Source organism: Sapajus apella, unplaced genomic scaffold (genome assembly GCF_009761245.1).
Source record: "Sapajus apella isolate SASKATOON/1434 unplaced genomic scaffold, GSC_monkey_1.0 scaffold42, whole genome shotgun sequence".
NCBI classification, from domain to species: Eukaryota; Metazoa; Chordata; class Mammalia; order Primates; family Cebidae; genus Sapajus; species Sapajus apella.
In genome coordinates this window covers 7,790,276-7,803,957 of record NW_022436982.1, presented here as the reverse complement: position 1 = coordinate 7,803,957, position 13,682 = coordinate 7,790,276, and positions in this window count along the sequence as shown.

Here is a 13,682-nt window from a genome sequence, read left to right as displayed (position 1 = left end):
CTTGTGTCCAGCTCTCCCCATTACACCATTCTCCTTCAATATTGTCTCTTTGAAATATAATCACAGGCACTAAAATGTTTGCTGGACACTTAGTTTTAGAAAATTTTCAAACCATGTAAATTTTATCCACTTTAATCTCCTTTTAGTGCTACTTGCAATGGAAAAAATGGTTGCAAGAGTCCAGAGGCAAATATATACTAGAGAAATAATCAATTTTCTTATATAGCCAAGAACATATATAATCTTTTCAGGTTTAAAACAAAGAAAGCCTTCAATATGTCTTTCACAACTTATAGGAAATCTAATTAATCAGAAAATAATAGTTACAATGTTTCATGTGTATGTAACTGTATAGTTTTCAAGCTCCCTTCAGACAATAATTTCATCTGATCATAACAATGATTATGAGAGGTAGGCCAAAATATGGAGTTCAGCTCAGGAAATAAGATTTTCTAAAGATCACCCAGCAAATGAATGTCAGAAAATTAACTAGAATTAAAATTGTTTCTTAGGGCCCATGTCCAGAATAATCTTTCTGAGGTTTTCCTGTAGGATTCTTATAGTTTGAGATCTTATATTTAAAACATTTTTTTTGAGACAAAGTTTCCCTCTTGCCACTCAGGCCGGAGTGCAGTGACACAATCTCAGCTCACTGCAGTCTCCATCTCCCAGGTTCAAGTGATTCTCCTGCTTCAGTCTCCCGAGTTGCTGGGATTACAGATGTGTACAACTATGCCCAACTAATTTTTGTATTTTTAGTAGAGACAGGGTTTCACCATGTTGGCCAGGCTGGTCTTGAAATCCTGACCTCAAATAATCTGCTAGCCTTGGCCTCGGCCTCCCAAAGTGCTGTGATTAAAGGTATGAGCCACTGCACCTGGCCCATTTAAAACTTTAATCCATGTTGAGTTAATTTTTTGTATATAGTGAAAGGCAGGAGTCTAGTTTTATTCTTCTGCATATGACTAGCCAGTTATCCCAGGACCATTTATTGAATAGGGGATCCTTTCCCAATTGTTTTTCGTTTTTTAGTATTGTTGTCTTTGTAGATGAGATGGTTGTAGGTGGACAGCTTTATTTCTAAGTTCTCTATTCTGTTCCATTAGTCTATGTGTCTGTTTTTGTGCCAGTACCATGTTGTTTCATTTTCTGTAGTCCTGTAGTATAATCTGAAGTCAAATAATGTGATGCCTCTGACTTTGTTCTTTTTGCTTAGGATTGTTTTGGCTGTTCACTTTTTTAGTTCCATGTGATCTTTAGAATAGTTTTTTTTTTCCCCCAAGTTCTGTAAAATATGATGGTAGTTTGATAAGAATATCATTGAATCTATACATTTCTTTGGGAAATATGACCATTTTAACTATATTGATTTAAAGATCATTTTAAAATTAAAATATTCAGATGCCTACCTTGAAGAAAATTAAATATTTCTTGAGCATCTATTCTGTTTAATGCCAGGCCTTTAAAGGGATAGAAACCAATACTCATTACAAACTTGACTATTGAACAAAAGGGTTTCTTAAGCCCTACGGAGCCACTGACAGACTTTGGAGGCAGAGGTTGCAGTGAGCCAAGATCACACCACTGCATTACAGCAGGGGAACTGGGGAAGACTCCATCACAAAAAAAAAAAAAAAAAAAGAAAAAAAAGAACTCCTTCAAGTTCAGTAAATTATTAGGTTGGTGCAAAAGTAATCACAGTTTTTGCAGTTAAAAGTAATAGCATACATAAGATGTTATAAATTCCATATTTTTCTGAGAAATCGTTACATAGCTCTCAATTTTTATACTATTCTATGACCAAAATAACTTAAAGAACCATAGTATAAGATAAAAATATATTGAAAGTGTGAGATTCTACTGACTGTTATGTTAACTGACTGTCACATATAACTTCTGTTAAATTATTGGCATAGAGGTGGACAGTCCAACTTTAATATCACATTTTTTTCTAAGGATTTCTTATATTTGAAAAATTCTATCATCTTTAAGTGGCAACCCCAATTTTATTGTTTATAGGTTACAAAATGACAGTTTATTATTGCTTCAACTTTCTGAAGTTGATATAAGAAACAGTTATATGTTAGACATGTATCTATTCGTATTAATAATTCTGTTACCTAGAACATGCTCTCATCTCATGTTAAGTGCTATTTGGGAAAAAAAAAAAGAAAGAGTTTCACTATTTCAGAGGCAAGATGGCCAAATAGGACAAGCTCCAGTCTGCAGCTCCCAGAGAGACCAATGCAGAGGCACGTGATTTCTGCATTTCCAATTGAGGTACCCAGTTCATGTCACTGAGGCTGGTTCGACAGTGGGTGCAACAGCAGAAGCACGGTAAAGCGTCCCCTCACCCAGGAAGTGCAAGGGGTCAAGGAAGTCCCTGACCTAGACAAGGGAAGCCCTAAGGGACTGTGCCATGAAGAACAGTGTATTCTGCCCCAGATACATTGCTTTTCCCATGGTCTTTGCAACTCACAGACCAGGAGATTCCCTCAGGTGCCTACACCACCAAAGCCCTGGGTTTCAAGCATAAAACTGAGCTGCCATTTGGGCAGACATTGAGCTAGCTGCAGCAGATTTTTTCATACCCCAGTGGTGCCTGAAACACAAGTGAGACAGAATTGTACGCTCCCATGGAAAGGGGGCTGAAGCCAGGGAGCCAAGTGGTCTTGCTGAGCTCCCACCCCAACAGAACCCAGCAAGCTAAGATCCACTGGCTTGAAATTGTCACTGCCTGCACAGTAATCTGAAGTCCACCTGGAATGCTTGAGCTTGGTGGGAAGAGGGACATCCACCATTACTGAGGCTTGAGTAGGTGGTTTTCCCCTCACAGTGTAAACAAAGCTACCAGGAAGTTCAAACTTGGTGGAGCCCACCACAGTGTAGCAAAGCCCCTGCAGTCAGACTGTCTCTCTAGATTCCTCCTCTCTGGGCAAGGCATCTCTGAAAGAAAGGCAGCAGTCCTAGCCAGGGTCTTGTAGATAAAACTCCCATCTCCCTAGGACAGACTACCTGGGGGAAGGGTGGCTTTGGGTACAGCTTCAGCAGACTTTAATGTGCCTGCCTGCCAGCTCTGAAGAGAGTACATCTTCCAGCACAGTGCTCGAGGTCTGCTAAGGGACAGATTGCATCCCCAAGTGGGTCCCTGATCCCTGTGCCTCCTGACTGGGAGACACATCCAAGCAGGGGTCAACAGACACCTCATACAGGTGAGCTTCATCTAGCATCTAGTGGGTGCCCCTCTGAGATGAAGCTTCCAGAGGAAGGACGAGGCAGCAACCTTTGCTGTTCTGCAGGCTCCACTGGTTATACCCAGGCAAAGAGGGTCTGGAACAGATCTCCAGCAAACTCCAGCAGACCTCCAAGAGAGAGGCCTGACTGTTAGAAGGAGAACTAACAAACAGAAAGCAATAGCATTAACATAAACAGAAAGGACACCCAAGCAAAAACTCCATCTGAAGGTTACCAACATCAAAGACCAAAGGTAGATAAATCCATGAAGGTGAGGAAAAACCAGTGCAAAAAGGCTGACATTTCCAAAAACAAGAATGCCTCTTTTCCTCCAAAGGATCACAAGTCCCCACCAGCAACAGAACAAAACTGGATAGAGAATGAATTTGTTGAATTGACAGAAGTAGGCTTCAGAAGGTGGGTAATAAACTGCTCTGAACTAAAGGAGCATGTTTCAACCCTATGCAAGGAAGCTAAGAAACTTGATAAAAGATTACAGGAATGGCTAATTAAAATAGCCAGTTTAGAGAAGAACATAAATGGCCTAATGGAACTGAAAAACACAGCATGAAAAGTTTGTGAAGCATATGCAAGTACTGATGGCCACATCAATCAAGCAGAAAAAGGCTATCCGAGATTAAAAATCAACTTAATGAAATAAAGCACGACAAAAAGATTAGAGAAAAAAGAATAAAAAGAAACAAAAAAAATTCTAGTAAAATGGGATTATGTGAAAAGATAAAACCTACATTTGACTAGTGCAGAAACTCAACAATCCATAAGACAGTGGAAGCTAGTATTCAACATTCTTAAAGAATTTTCAATCTAGAATTTCATATTTGGCCAAACTAAGCTTCAGAAGAGAAGAAAAAATAAAATCCCTTACAGATAAGCAAATGCTGAGAGATTTTGTCACCACCAGGCCTGCCTTACAAGAGCTCCTAAAATAAGCACCAAATATGGACAGGAAAAACCAGTAACAGCCACTGCAAAAACACCAAAATGTGAGGACCATCGACACTATGAAGGAACTGCATCAACCAATGTGCAAAATAACAAGCTAGCATCATATTGACAGATCAAATTCACACACAATAATATTAGCCTTAATTGTAAATGGGCTAAATGTCTCAATTATAAGACACAGACTGGCAAGTTGGATAAAGAGTCAAGACCCACTGGTATGCTATATTCAGTAGGCCTATCTCACAAGGAAAGACACACATAGGCTCAAAATAAAAAGAAGGAAGAATATTTACCAAGCAAATGGAAAGGAAAAAAAAAAAAAAGCAGGGATTGCAATCCTAGTCTCTGATAAAACAGACTTTAACAAAGATTAAAAGAGACAAAGGGGTTACATAATGGTAAAGGGATTAATGCAACAGGAAGAGGTAACTATCCTAAATATATATGCACACAATACGGGAGAACCCAGATTCATAAAGCAAGTTCTTAGAGACCCACAAAGAGACTTAGGCTCCCACATAATAATGGGGGGGAGATTTTAATACCCCACTGTCAATATTAGACAGAAAAATGGGACAGCAAATTAAGGATATTTAGGACAGGAACTCAGTTCTGAACCAAGCAGACCTAATAGACATCTACAGAACTCTCCACCCCAAATCCACAGAATGTAAATTCTTCTCAGCACTACACAGCATTTAGTCTAAAATCGACCATATAATTGGAAATAAAACATTCCCCAGCAAATGCAAAAGAACGGAAATTGTAACGAAAGTCTATCAGACCACAGTGCAATCTAATTAGAACGCAAACTTAAGAAATTCACTCAAAACCGCACAACTGCTTGGAAACTGATAAACCTGCTCGTGAATGACTACTGGGTAAATAATGAAATTAAGGGAGAAATAAGTAAGTTCTTTGAAACCAATGAGAACACAGACATAACATACCAGAATCTCTGGGATACAGTAAAGCATTGTTTAGAGGGAAATTTATCACATTAAATGTCCACACGAGAAAGTGGAAAATAAGCAAAACTGACACCTTAACATTACAATTAAAACAACTAGAGAAGCAAGAGCAAACAAATTCAAAAGCTAACAGAAGACAAGATATAACTAAGATTGGAGGAGAACTGAAGGACATAAAGACACGAAAAACCATTCAAAAAAGCAATGAAGCCAGGAGCTGTTTAAAAAAAAAAAAAAAAAAAAAGATTAACAAAATAGACCACACTAGCCAGACTAATAAAGAAGAAAAGAAAGAAGGTTCAAATTTATATAATTAAAAAAGATAAAAGGGAGATCACAATTGATCCCACAGAAATATAAACTACCGTCAGAGAATACTATAAACACCTATATGTAAATATACTATAAGATCTAGAAGAAATGGATGGATTCCTCAGCACATACACCCTCCCAAGACTAAACCAGAAGGAAGTCGAATCCCTGAATAGACCAATAACAACTTCTGAAATTGAGGCAGTAATAATAGCCTACCAACCAAAAAGCCCAGAAGCAGATGGACTCACAGCTGAATTCTACCAGAAGTACAAAGAGGAGCTAGTACCATTCCTTCTGAAATGATTCCAAACAATGGAAAAAGAGGGACTCCTCCCTAACTCATTTTATGAGGCCAGTATCATCCTGATACCAAAACCTGGCAGAGACACACACACGAAAAGAAAATTTCAGCCAATATATCTGATGAACATTGATGCAAAAATCCTCAATAAAACACTAGCAAACTGAATTCAGCTTATCCACCACGATCAAATTGGCTTCATCCCTGGGATGCAAGGCTGATTCAACACACACAAATCAATAAACGTCATTTATCTTATGAACAGAGCCAATGACAAAAAACACATGATTATCTCAGTAGATGCAGAAAAGGGCTTCAGTAAAATCTAACACCACTTCACGCTAAAAAAAAAAAAAAAAAAAAAAAAAAAAAACCCAAAAAAAAACCTCTTAATAAACTAGGTATTGATGGAACATACACAAAAATAATAAGAGCTATTTATGACAAACCCAAAGCCAATATCATACTGAATGGGCAAAAGCTGGAAACATTCCCTTCGAAAACCTGCACAAGACAAGGATGCCCTCTCTCACAACTCCTATTCAACATAGTATTTGAAGTTCTGGTTAGGGCAACCAGGCAAGAGAAAAAAATAAAAGGTAGTCAAATAAGAAAAGAGGAAGTCAAATTGTCTCTGTTTGCAGATGGCATGATTACACATGTAGAAAACTCCATTGGCTCAGCCCAAATTCTCCTTAAGCTGATAAGCAACTTCAGCAGTCTCAGGATACAAAATGAATGTGCAAAAATCACAAACATTCCTATACACCAATAAAAGACAAAGGAACAGCTAAATCATGAGTGAACTCCCATTCACAATTGCTACAAAGAGAATAAAATACCTAGGAATATAACCCACAAAAAATGTGAAGGTCTCTTCAGGGGGAACTACAAACCACTGTTCAAGGAAATAAGAGAGGACATAAACAAATGGAAAAACTTTTCATCTTCATGGATACGAAGAATCAAATATAATGAAAATGGCCATACTGCCCAAAGTAATTTATAGTTTCAATGCTATTCCCATTAAGCTACCACTGAATATCTTCACAGAATTAGAAAAAAAAAACCATTTTAAATTTCATATAGAACCAAAAAAGAGCTTGTATAGTCAAGACAATCTTAAGCAAAAAGAACAAAGCTGGACGCATCACACTACCTGACTTCAAACTATACTACAAGGCTACAGTAACCAAAACAGCATGGTACTGGTACCAAAATAAGACATACAGACCAATGGAGCAGAACAGAGGCCCCAGCAATAACACCTCACATCTACAAGCATCTGATCTTTGACAAACCTGACAAAAACAAGCAATGGGGAAAGGATTTTCTGTTTAATAAATGGTGTTGGGAAAACTGGCTAGCCATATGCAGAAAACTGAATCTGGACCCCTTCTTTACACCTTATTCAAAAATTAACTCAAGATGTTTAAAGACAAAAAATTAAGACCTAAAACCATAAAAACCCTAGAAGAAAGCCTAGGCAATACCATTCAAGTCATAGGCATGGTCAAAGACTTCATGACTTAAACACCAAAGCAATGGCAACACAGGCCAAAATAGACAAATGGGATCTAATTAAACTAAGGAGCTTCTGCACAGCAAAAGAAGCTATCATCAGAGTGAACAGGCAACCTACAGAATGGGAAGAAATGTTTGTAATCTATCCATTTGATCAAGGGCTAATATCTAGAATCTACAAGGAACTTAGACAAATTTACAAGACAGAAACAACCCTATCAAAACATGGACAAAGGATGTGAATAGACACTTCTCAAAAGAAGACATTTATGCAGCCAACAAACATACGAAAAAATGCTCATCTTCAGTGGTCTTTAGAGAAATGCAAATCAAAACCACATTGGGATATTATCTTACGCCGGTTAGAATGGCAATCATTAAAAAGTCAAGAAACAACAGATGCTGGAGAGGATGCAGAGAAATAGGAATGCTTTTACACTGTTGGTGGGAGTGTAAATTAGTTCAACCATTGTGGAAGACAGTGTGGTGATTCCTCAGGATCTAAATCCAGAAATACCATTTGACCCAGCAATCTCATTACTGAGCATATACCCAAAAGATTATAAATCATTCTACTATAAAGACACATGCACACATATGTTTATTGCAACACCATTTACAATAGCATGGACTTGTAACCAACCCAAATGCTGATCAATGATAGACTGGATAAAGAAAATGTGGCATATATACACCATGGGATACTGTGCAGCCATAAAAAATAATGAGTTCATGTCCTTTGTGGGGACATTGACAAAGCTGGAAACCATCATTCTCAGTAAACTAACACAGAAACAGAAAACCAAACACCACATGTTCTCACTCATAAATGGGAGTTGAGCAATGAGAATATACGGACACAGGGAGGGAAACGTCACACACCAGGACCTGTCTGGGGTAAGGGGGCAGGGGAGGGATAGCATTAGTAGAAATACCTAATGTAGATGATGGGTTGATAGGTATACATTGCCATGGTGGTTTGCTGCACCTATGTAACAAATCTGCACATTCTGCACATGTATCCCAGAACTCAAAGTATAATAAAAAAAGCAAAAAATGAAAAAGAATTTATATTTCCAACTTTGCCACAGTTAAAAGGAACACCTCTGCTCTTTATTTACAATTGTACTCTGATGCGACTACTTTTTCCTGACCCTTGCTTCTTTGATACTAAAAAATCTTTAAGTTTTTAGAGAGGGATATTCACAAGTGTAAGTAATTAAATCTGTGGTTACTTGTTTAAGGTCTGTCTCTGCCAATAAGAAACAAGTCTTGAAAGGGGAGGGATTGTTTAATTCTTATTCACCAATGAACCCCCAATGTCTAGGACTGTAAGCCATTTTGAATAAATTGATTCATTAATGAGTATGTAGATGAACTGCTAGGGCCATTGGGAACCATATAACTGAACTAATGATTTCTGACCTAATTTTGAATATTTAAGGTCTACCTAGCATAAAATCTCCAAATGGAAACAGAACAAGAAAACTGTATATAAGCTCATTAAATAAGCTCAGCCACAGTCTGTGCTTATAAACTATAATAGTTCTCTTCTTCTCTCTAGAGTTTGTTTTTCTCTTCACCGTTACTTGTCTTTCACTTCCCATTCTCTACCTCTCATTTGGTTGCTCCCCACTTTAGTCCCATTTCCTTCTCCACTTGTTTGTATTGACACCCATCCTACCAGAATCACTTCCTTCTCCATCCGTTACTTCAACATACAATACATTGAGCACTTAAAATGTGTAAGATAAGAAACACATAGAAGAAGACACAAGTGTCTGCTCTCAACAAACCTGTAATATGCAGGAGTTACATACATATAACCAAGTTTCAGGGCAGAGTGGACAGATGCCAAGAGGGAGATGCAGATGCAGAGCTATGAGTATTCAAAGGAGATATTTAGAACGTCAATTCACCCCTCTAGTTCACATTTGATTCATCAAGGATGCTTTTTAAAATTGTGACTGCTGATCATTGAAGCACTTTCAAAATGATGGAAAAAGGAACTTGACATATCTTACTCCTCAATAACTATGATGAAGCTGTACAAAACTGTCACATGCAATTATTTCAGAAATCTAGAAATTAATGACAGGTATGCAACAAATTGAAAAGTGTATATTCAAAATACTACTTAACCTCTGTAGGAAAAGTGGGGTCTGCTCTGTTTTTTAAAAGGTTTCTTTCTTCCATTTCCCTCACTCAGCTACCGGTAGAGTAGCTGTGAGGATCAGCAGCCTGGCTGTCAGCAGAGAGGGCTGACTTGATTTGTTCATGTGCGCTTGAGAAGAATGGGTATTCTGCTGTTCTTGAGAGGAGTATATGTATCAGTTTGGCTTTGTTCATTTTAATGTGGTTCAAGTCTTTTGTTTTCTTGTTGATCATTTGCCTTATGCAAAGTGGGTTACTGAAGTAACCAGTTATTATTGTTGAACTGTATATTTCTGCCTTCAATTCCATCAGTTATTTCATATATTTTGGGGGCTGTTGAAAAGTACATACATGTTTTTAATTATTTTGGTTTCCTGATTGACAGACTCATTTACAATTATAAAACATCTTCATGTGTCTCCAGTTAAATTTGTTATACTATGTATAATAAAGTCTACTTTGTCTGACATTAACATAAATTCTCCAGCTCTATTTGGCTACAGTTTACATGACACATATTTTTCTATACTTTTACTTGTGTCTTTGAACAAATATATTGAATATCTAAATCGAAAATGTGTTGCTTGTAGATAGTTGGATCTTTTCTTGATAATCTCTTCAGCAACATCTACCTTTGGATTGTGGTGTCTAAATCTTTTACATTTAATGTGATTACCGATAAGGTAGAATTTATATCTGCCATCTGTTATTTGTTTTCTCTATGTCTTGTGTTTTCTGTTCCTCTATTACTGCATTCTTTTGTGTTAAATAGATATATTTTCTAATGTATTACCTTGATTCTTTTGTTGCTAAAATTTTTAAGTTAAATTTATTATTAATGGTTGGCCTGAGAACTGCAATTAATTTATAACAATCTTCTTCAATTCACACTAACTTCATTTCAATAGTATACAAAAACATTCTTCTTATTTGCCTCTACTTCTCCCTCCTATGTGCTATTACTGTCATACAAATTACATCTTTATACTTTCTAAGTCAATCAACACAGTGGTATAATATTTGTTTTATGTGGTTGCCTTTTAAATTAGGTAAGAGTTAATATACATGTTACCAAAAAATTTATTGTCTTATAGTTGCCAATGCAGTTATCTTTATTCATACTCTTGATTCTTTGTATTCAAGTTATTTTTTACTTCCCTTTATTTCTTACAAATCAGGTCTCTCCCAGTGATGAGTTTTCCAATTTTTGTTTATCTGAAAATGTATTATTTTTTTCTTCAGGTTTCAAGAGTAATTTTGATTGATATGGAATTCCTAATAGTCTTTTTCTTTCAGCAAACTGAGTATATTATTTCATTGACTCCTGTCATGAGAAGGCTAGGAATCAGCTATCATATTGAGGATAACTTATATGTTCCTCTCTTGATGCTTCTTCTTGATGTTTCTCTCATTCTCTTTTTGTCTATGTCTTTCAATGTTATAATTAGGTGGTATCTAGGTGTGGATACCTTTGAAATTATCCTATTTCAATTTTGTTGAGCTTTCTGGATGTGTAAATCATGTTTGTCTCAAACGTGTAAAGCTTTTGCTCATTTTTCTTTAGTCTGCCATTTCTCCCTCACTCCTTTTCTTCTGAAACTCTCATTATGTGTGGGTTGGTATATGTGATCATGTCCTATAAGTCTCTGAATTTGGTTCTTTTTACTCTATGCCCTTTTCTTGCTGTTCCTCAGACTGGTTGGTATCATTGACCTATCTTTAAGTTTCCTGATGTTTTTTCTACCAGCTTAAATCTGCTGTTAATGATCTCTAGTGAATTTTTCTCTTCACCTAATATAATTTTCAACTCCAAACCTTTTTATTTGGCTCTTTTGAAACAATTTGTATCTCTTTATTATCTATTTGATGCCATATCAGTATCTCTTTGTTTCACTTCTTTCAGCATGATTTCCTCTCATTCTTTTTTAACATATTTAGAATTGCTAATTCAAAGTCTTCATCTAGTCAGTTTAACACCTGGAACTCCTCCCAGACAGTTTATATTACAGGTTTTATTCCCCTGTGTATGGGCCTTAGTTTCCTGTGTCTTTGCATATCTCTCAATATTTTATGTTGTTAAAACCTGGAAATGATAAATAATATAATGCGACAATTCTGATAATAACCTAGTTTGCTGTTGTTGCTGCCAGTTGGTGATAATTCTTTCATGCTTTCTGAAATTTATTGTGTAAAGTATGAATTCTTTGTATTGTTGATCACTTTAAGTGTCTGGTTCGTTTAGCAATCAGCTAACGTTTGAACAAAGAATTTTAAATGCCTTAACCAATAAATATCACACTCTTCATCAAAGGACACTGTGTATATGTTGATATGCATCATCAGTGATCTAGCAGTTGACAACTCTGCCTTAGCTTTCACTTCTTGCTTGAACAGAGCCACAAGGTAAGCTAGACATGAGAGTTTAGAGCTGTCTCAAGTTTTTCCCCAGCATGCAACCAACCCTGAACAGGCACACATTTCTAAATCTGTATGTTGTTTTCTAGATCCTTATGAATATATCAGCAATTTCCAAAGTCCCCTGTGAATATTTTATTTCCAGATTTTCTATTTAAATTGATTTCTTTTTAGTAGATTATTCACTCCAGCTGATAGCCCTCTGCCAGGCAGCTACTATTAAATAATCACCATCTTTCTTTTTTTTTTTTTCAGCAAATGCACAAGATAAAAGCTGTTCACACTGAGTTCTGCGTTAGGACAGATGGAGATAAGCCTCGGGTGTGGGAGTTTTCTTTAAGTTACCAAACAAATAACAGAATAACAATCCAGTACAACAAATCTCCATGACACAAGTTTACCTATGCAACAAACCCATACTTGTACCCATGAACTTAAAACAGATAAAAAAAATTCTTTGGTGATGGGCTTTTAGGCTTTTTGGAAAGCTACAAAGGCATTCTGTTGCTATTAGTGACTAGTAGGCTCTTGGTTTTCACAGGTACCTTATTTGTGAGACTGTTAGCTTTTAAGGGTATTATGGAGGTAGTAAAAAAGAATAGCAATAGGGGAAGTTTGAACACCACAAAGCTCACTGTTCTAGCTGAAACTCAGGAATTTTTATTGAATAACTGTTGCCCAGACTGTTCTAAATCTTTTGTTAATTTTCAGTCTTCTAAAATAGTTGATTTAGACAACTTTTATCAGTTTTCTTATTGCTTTTATGAATAATTTTTTTTTAATTTCAACTTTTATTTTAGATTCAGAGGGTATGTAATACTAAAGTTTGGAGTATAAATTATCCCATAACCCAGATAGTGGGCATAACACCCAATAGGGAGTTTTTCTATTCTTGCTCCCTTCTTTCCTCCCCACTCTAGTAGTCCCCAATGTTTATTTATTCCCAACCTTAGGTCCACGTGTACCCAATGTTTAGCTCCCTCTTGTAAGTGAGAACATGCGTTGTTTGGTTTTCTGTTCTTGCATTAATTGGCTTAGAATTATGGCCTCTAGCTGCATTTATGTTGCTGCAAAGTACATGACTTCATTCTTTTTTCTGGCTGTGTAGTATTTCATGGTGTAGATGTTCCACTTTTTCTTTATCCAAACCACCATCTTTGGGCACCTAGGTTGATTCCATGTATTTACTATTGTGAATTCCAGTGCAGTGAATGTAAAAATGTATGTGTGTTTTGGCAGAATAATTGATTTTCCTTTGAGTCTATACCCAGTGATGGGATTGCAGGATTGAATGGCAGTATTGTTTTTAGCTCTTTGAGAAATCTCCATACTGCTTTCATAGTGGCTGAAATAATTTACATTCCCACTACAAGTATTTAAGTGTTCCCTCTTCTCCAAAGCCCTCACTAGTAACTGTTTTGTCATTTTCATAACAGCCATTTGACTGGTATGAGATGGCATCACATTGTGATTTTGATTTGTATTTCCCTGATAATTAGTGATGTGGAATATCTTTTTATGTTTTTTGCCACTTGTATGTCTTCTTTTGAAAAGTTTCTGTTTCTATCCTTTGCCCACTTTCTTAATGGGGTTATTTGCCCACTTTCTAAATGGGGTTAGTTGTTTTTTGCTTATTGAGTTCTTTAAGTTCCCTACAAATTCTGTAGACCTTTGTCATATGTATAGTTTCCAAATATAATCTCCCACTTTGTGAGTTGTCTGTTTACTCCGTTGACAGCTTCTTTTGCTGTGCAGAAGCTCTTTAGTTTAATTAGATGCCAATTGTCAATTTTTTTTTTTAC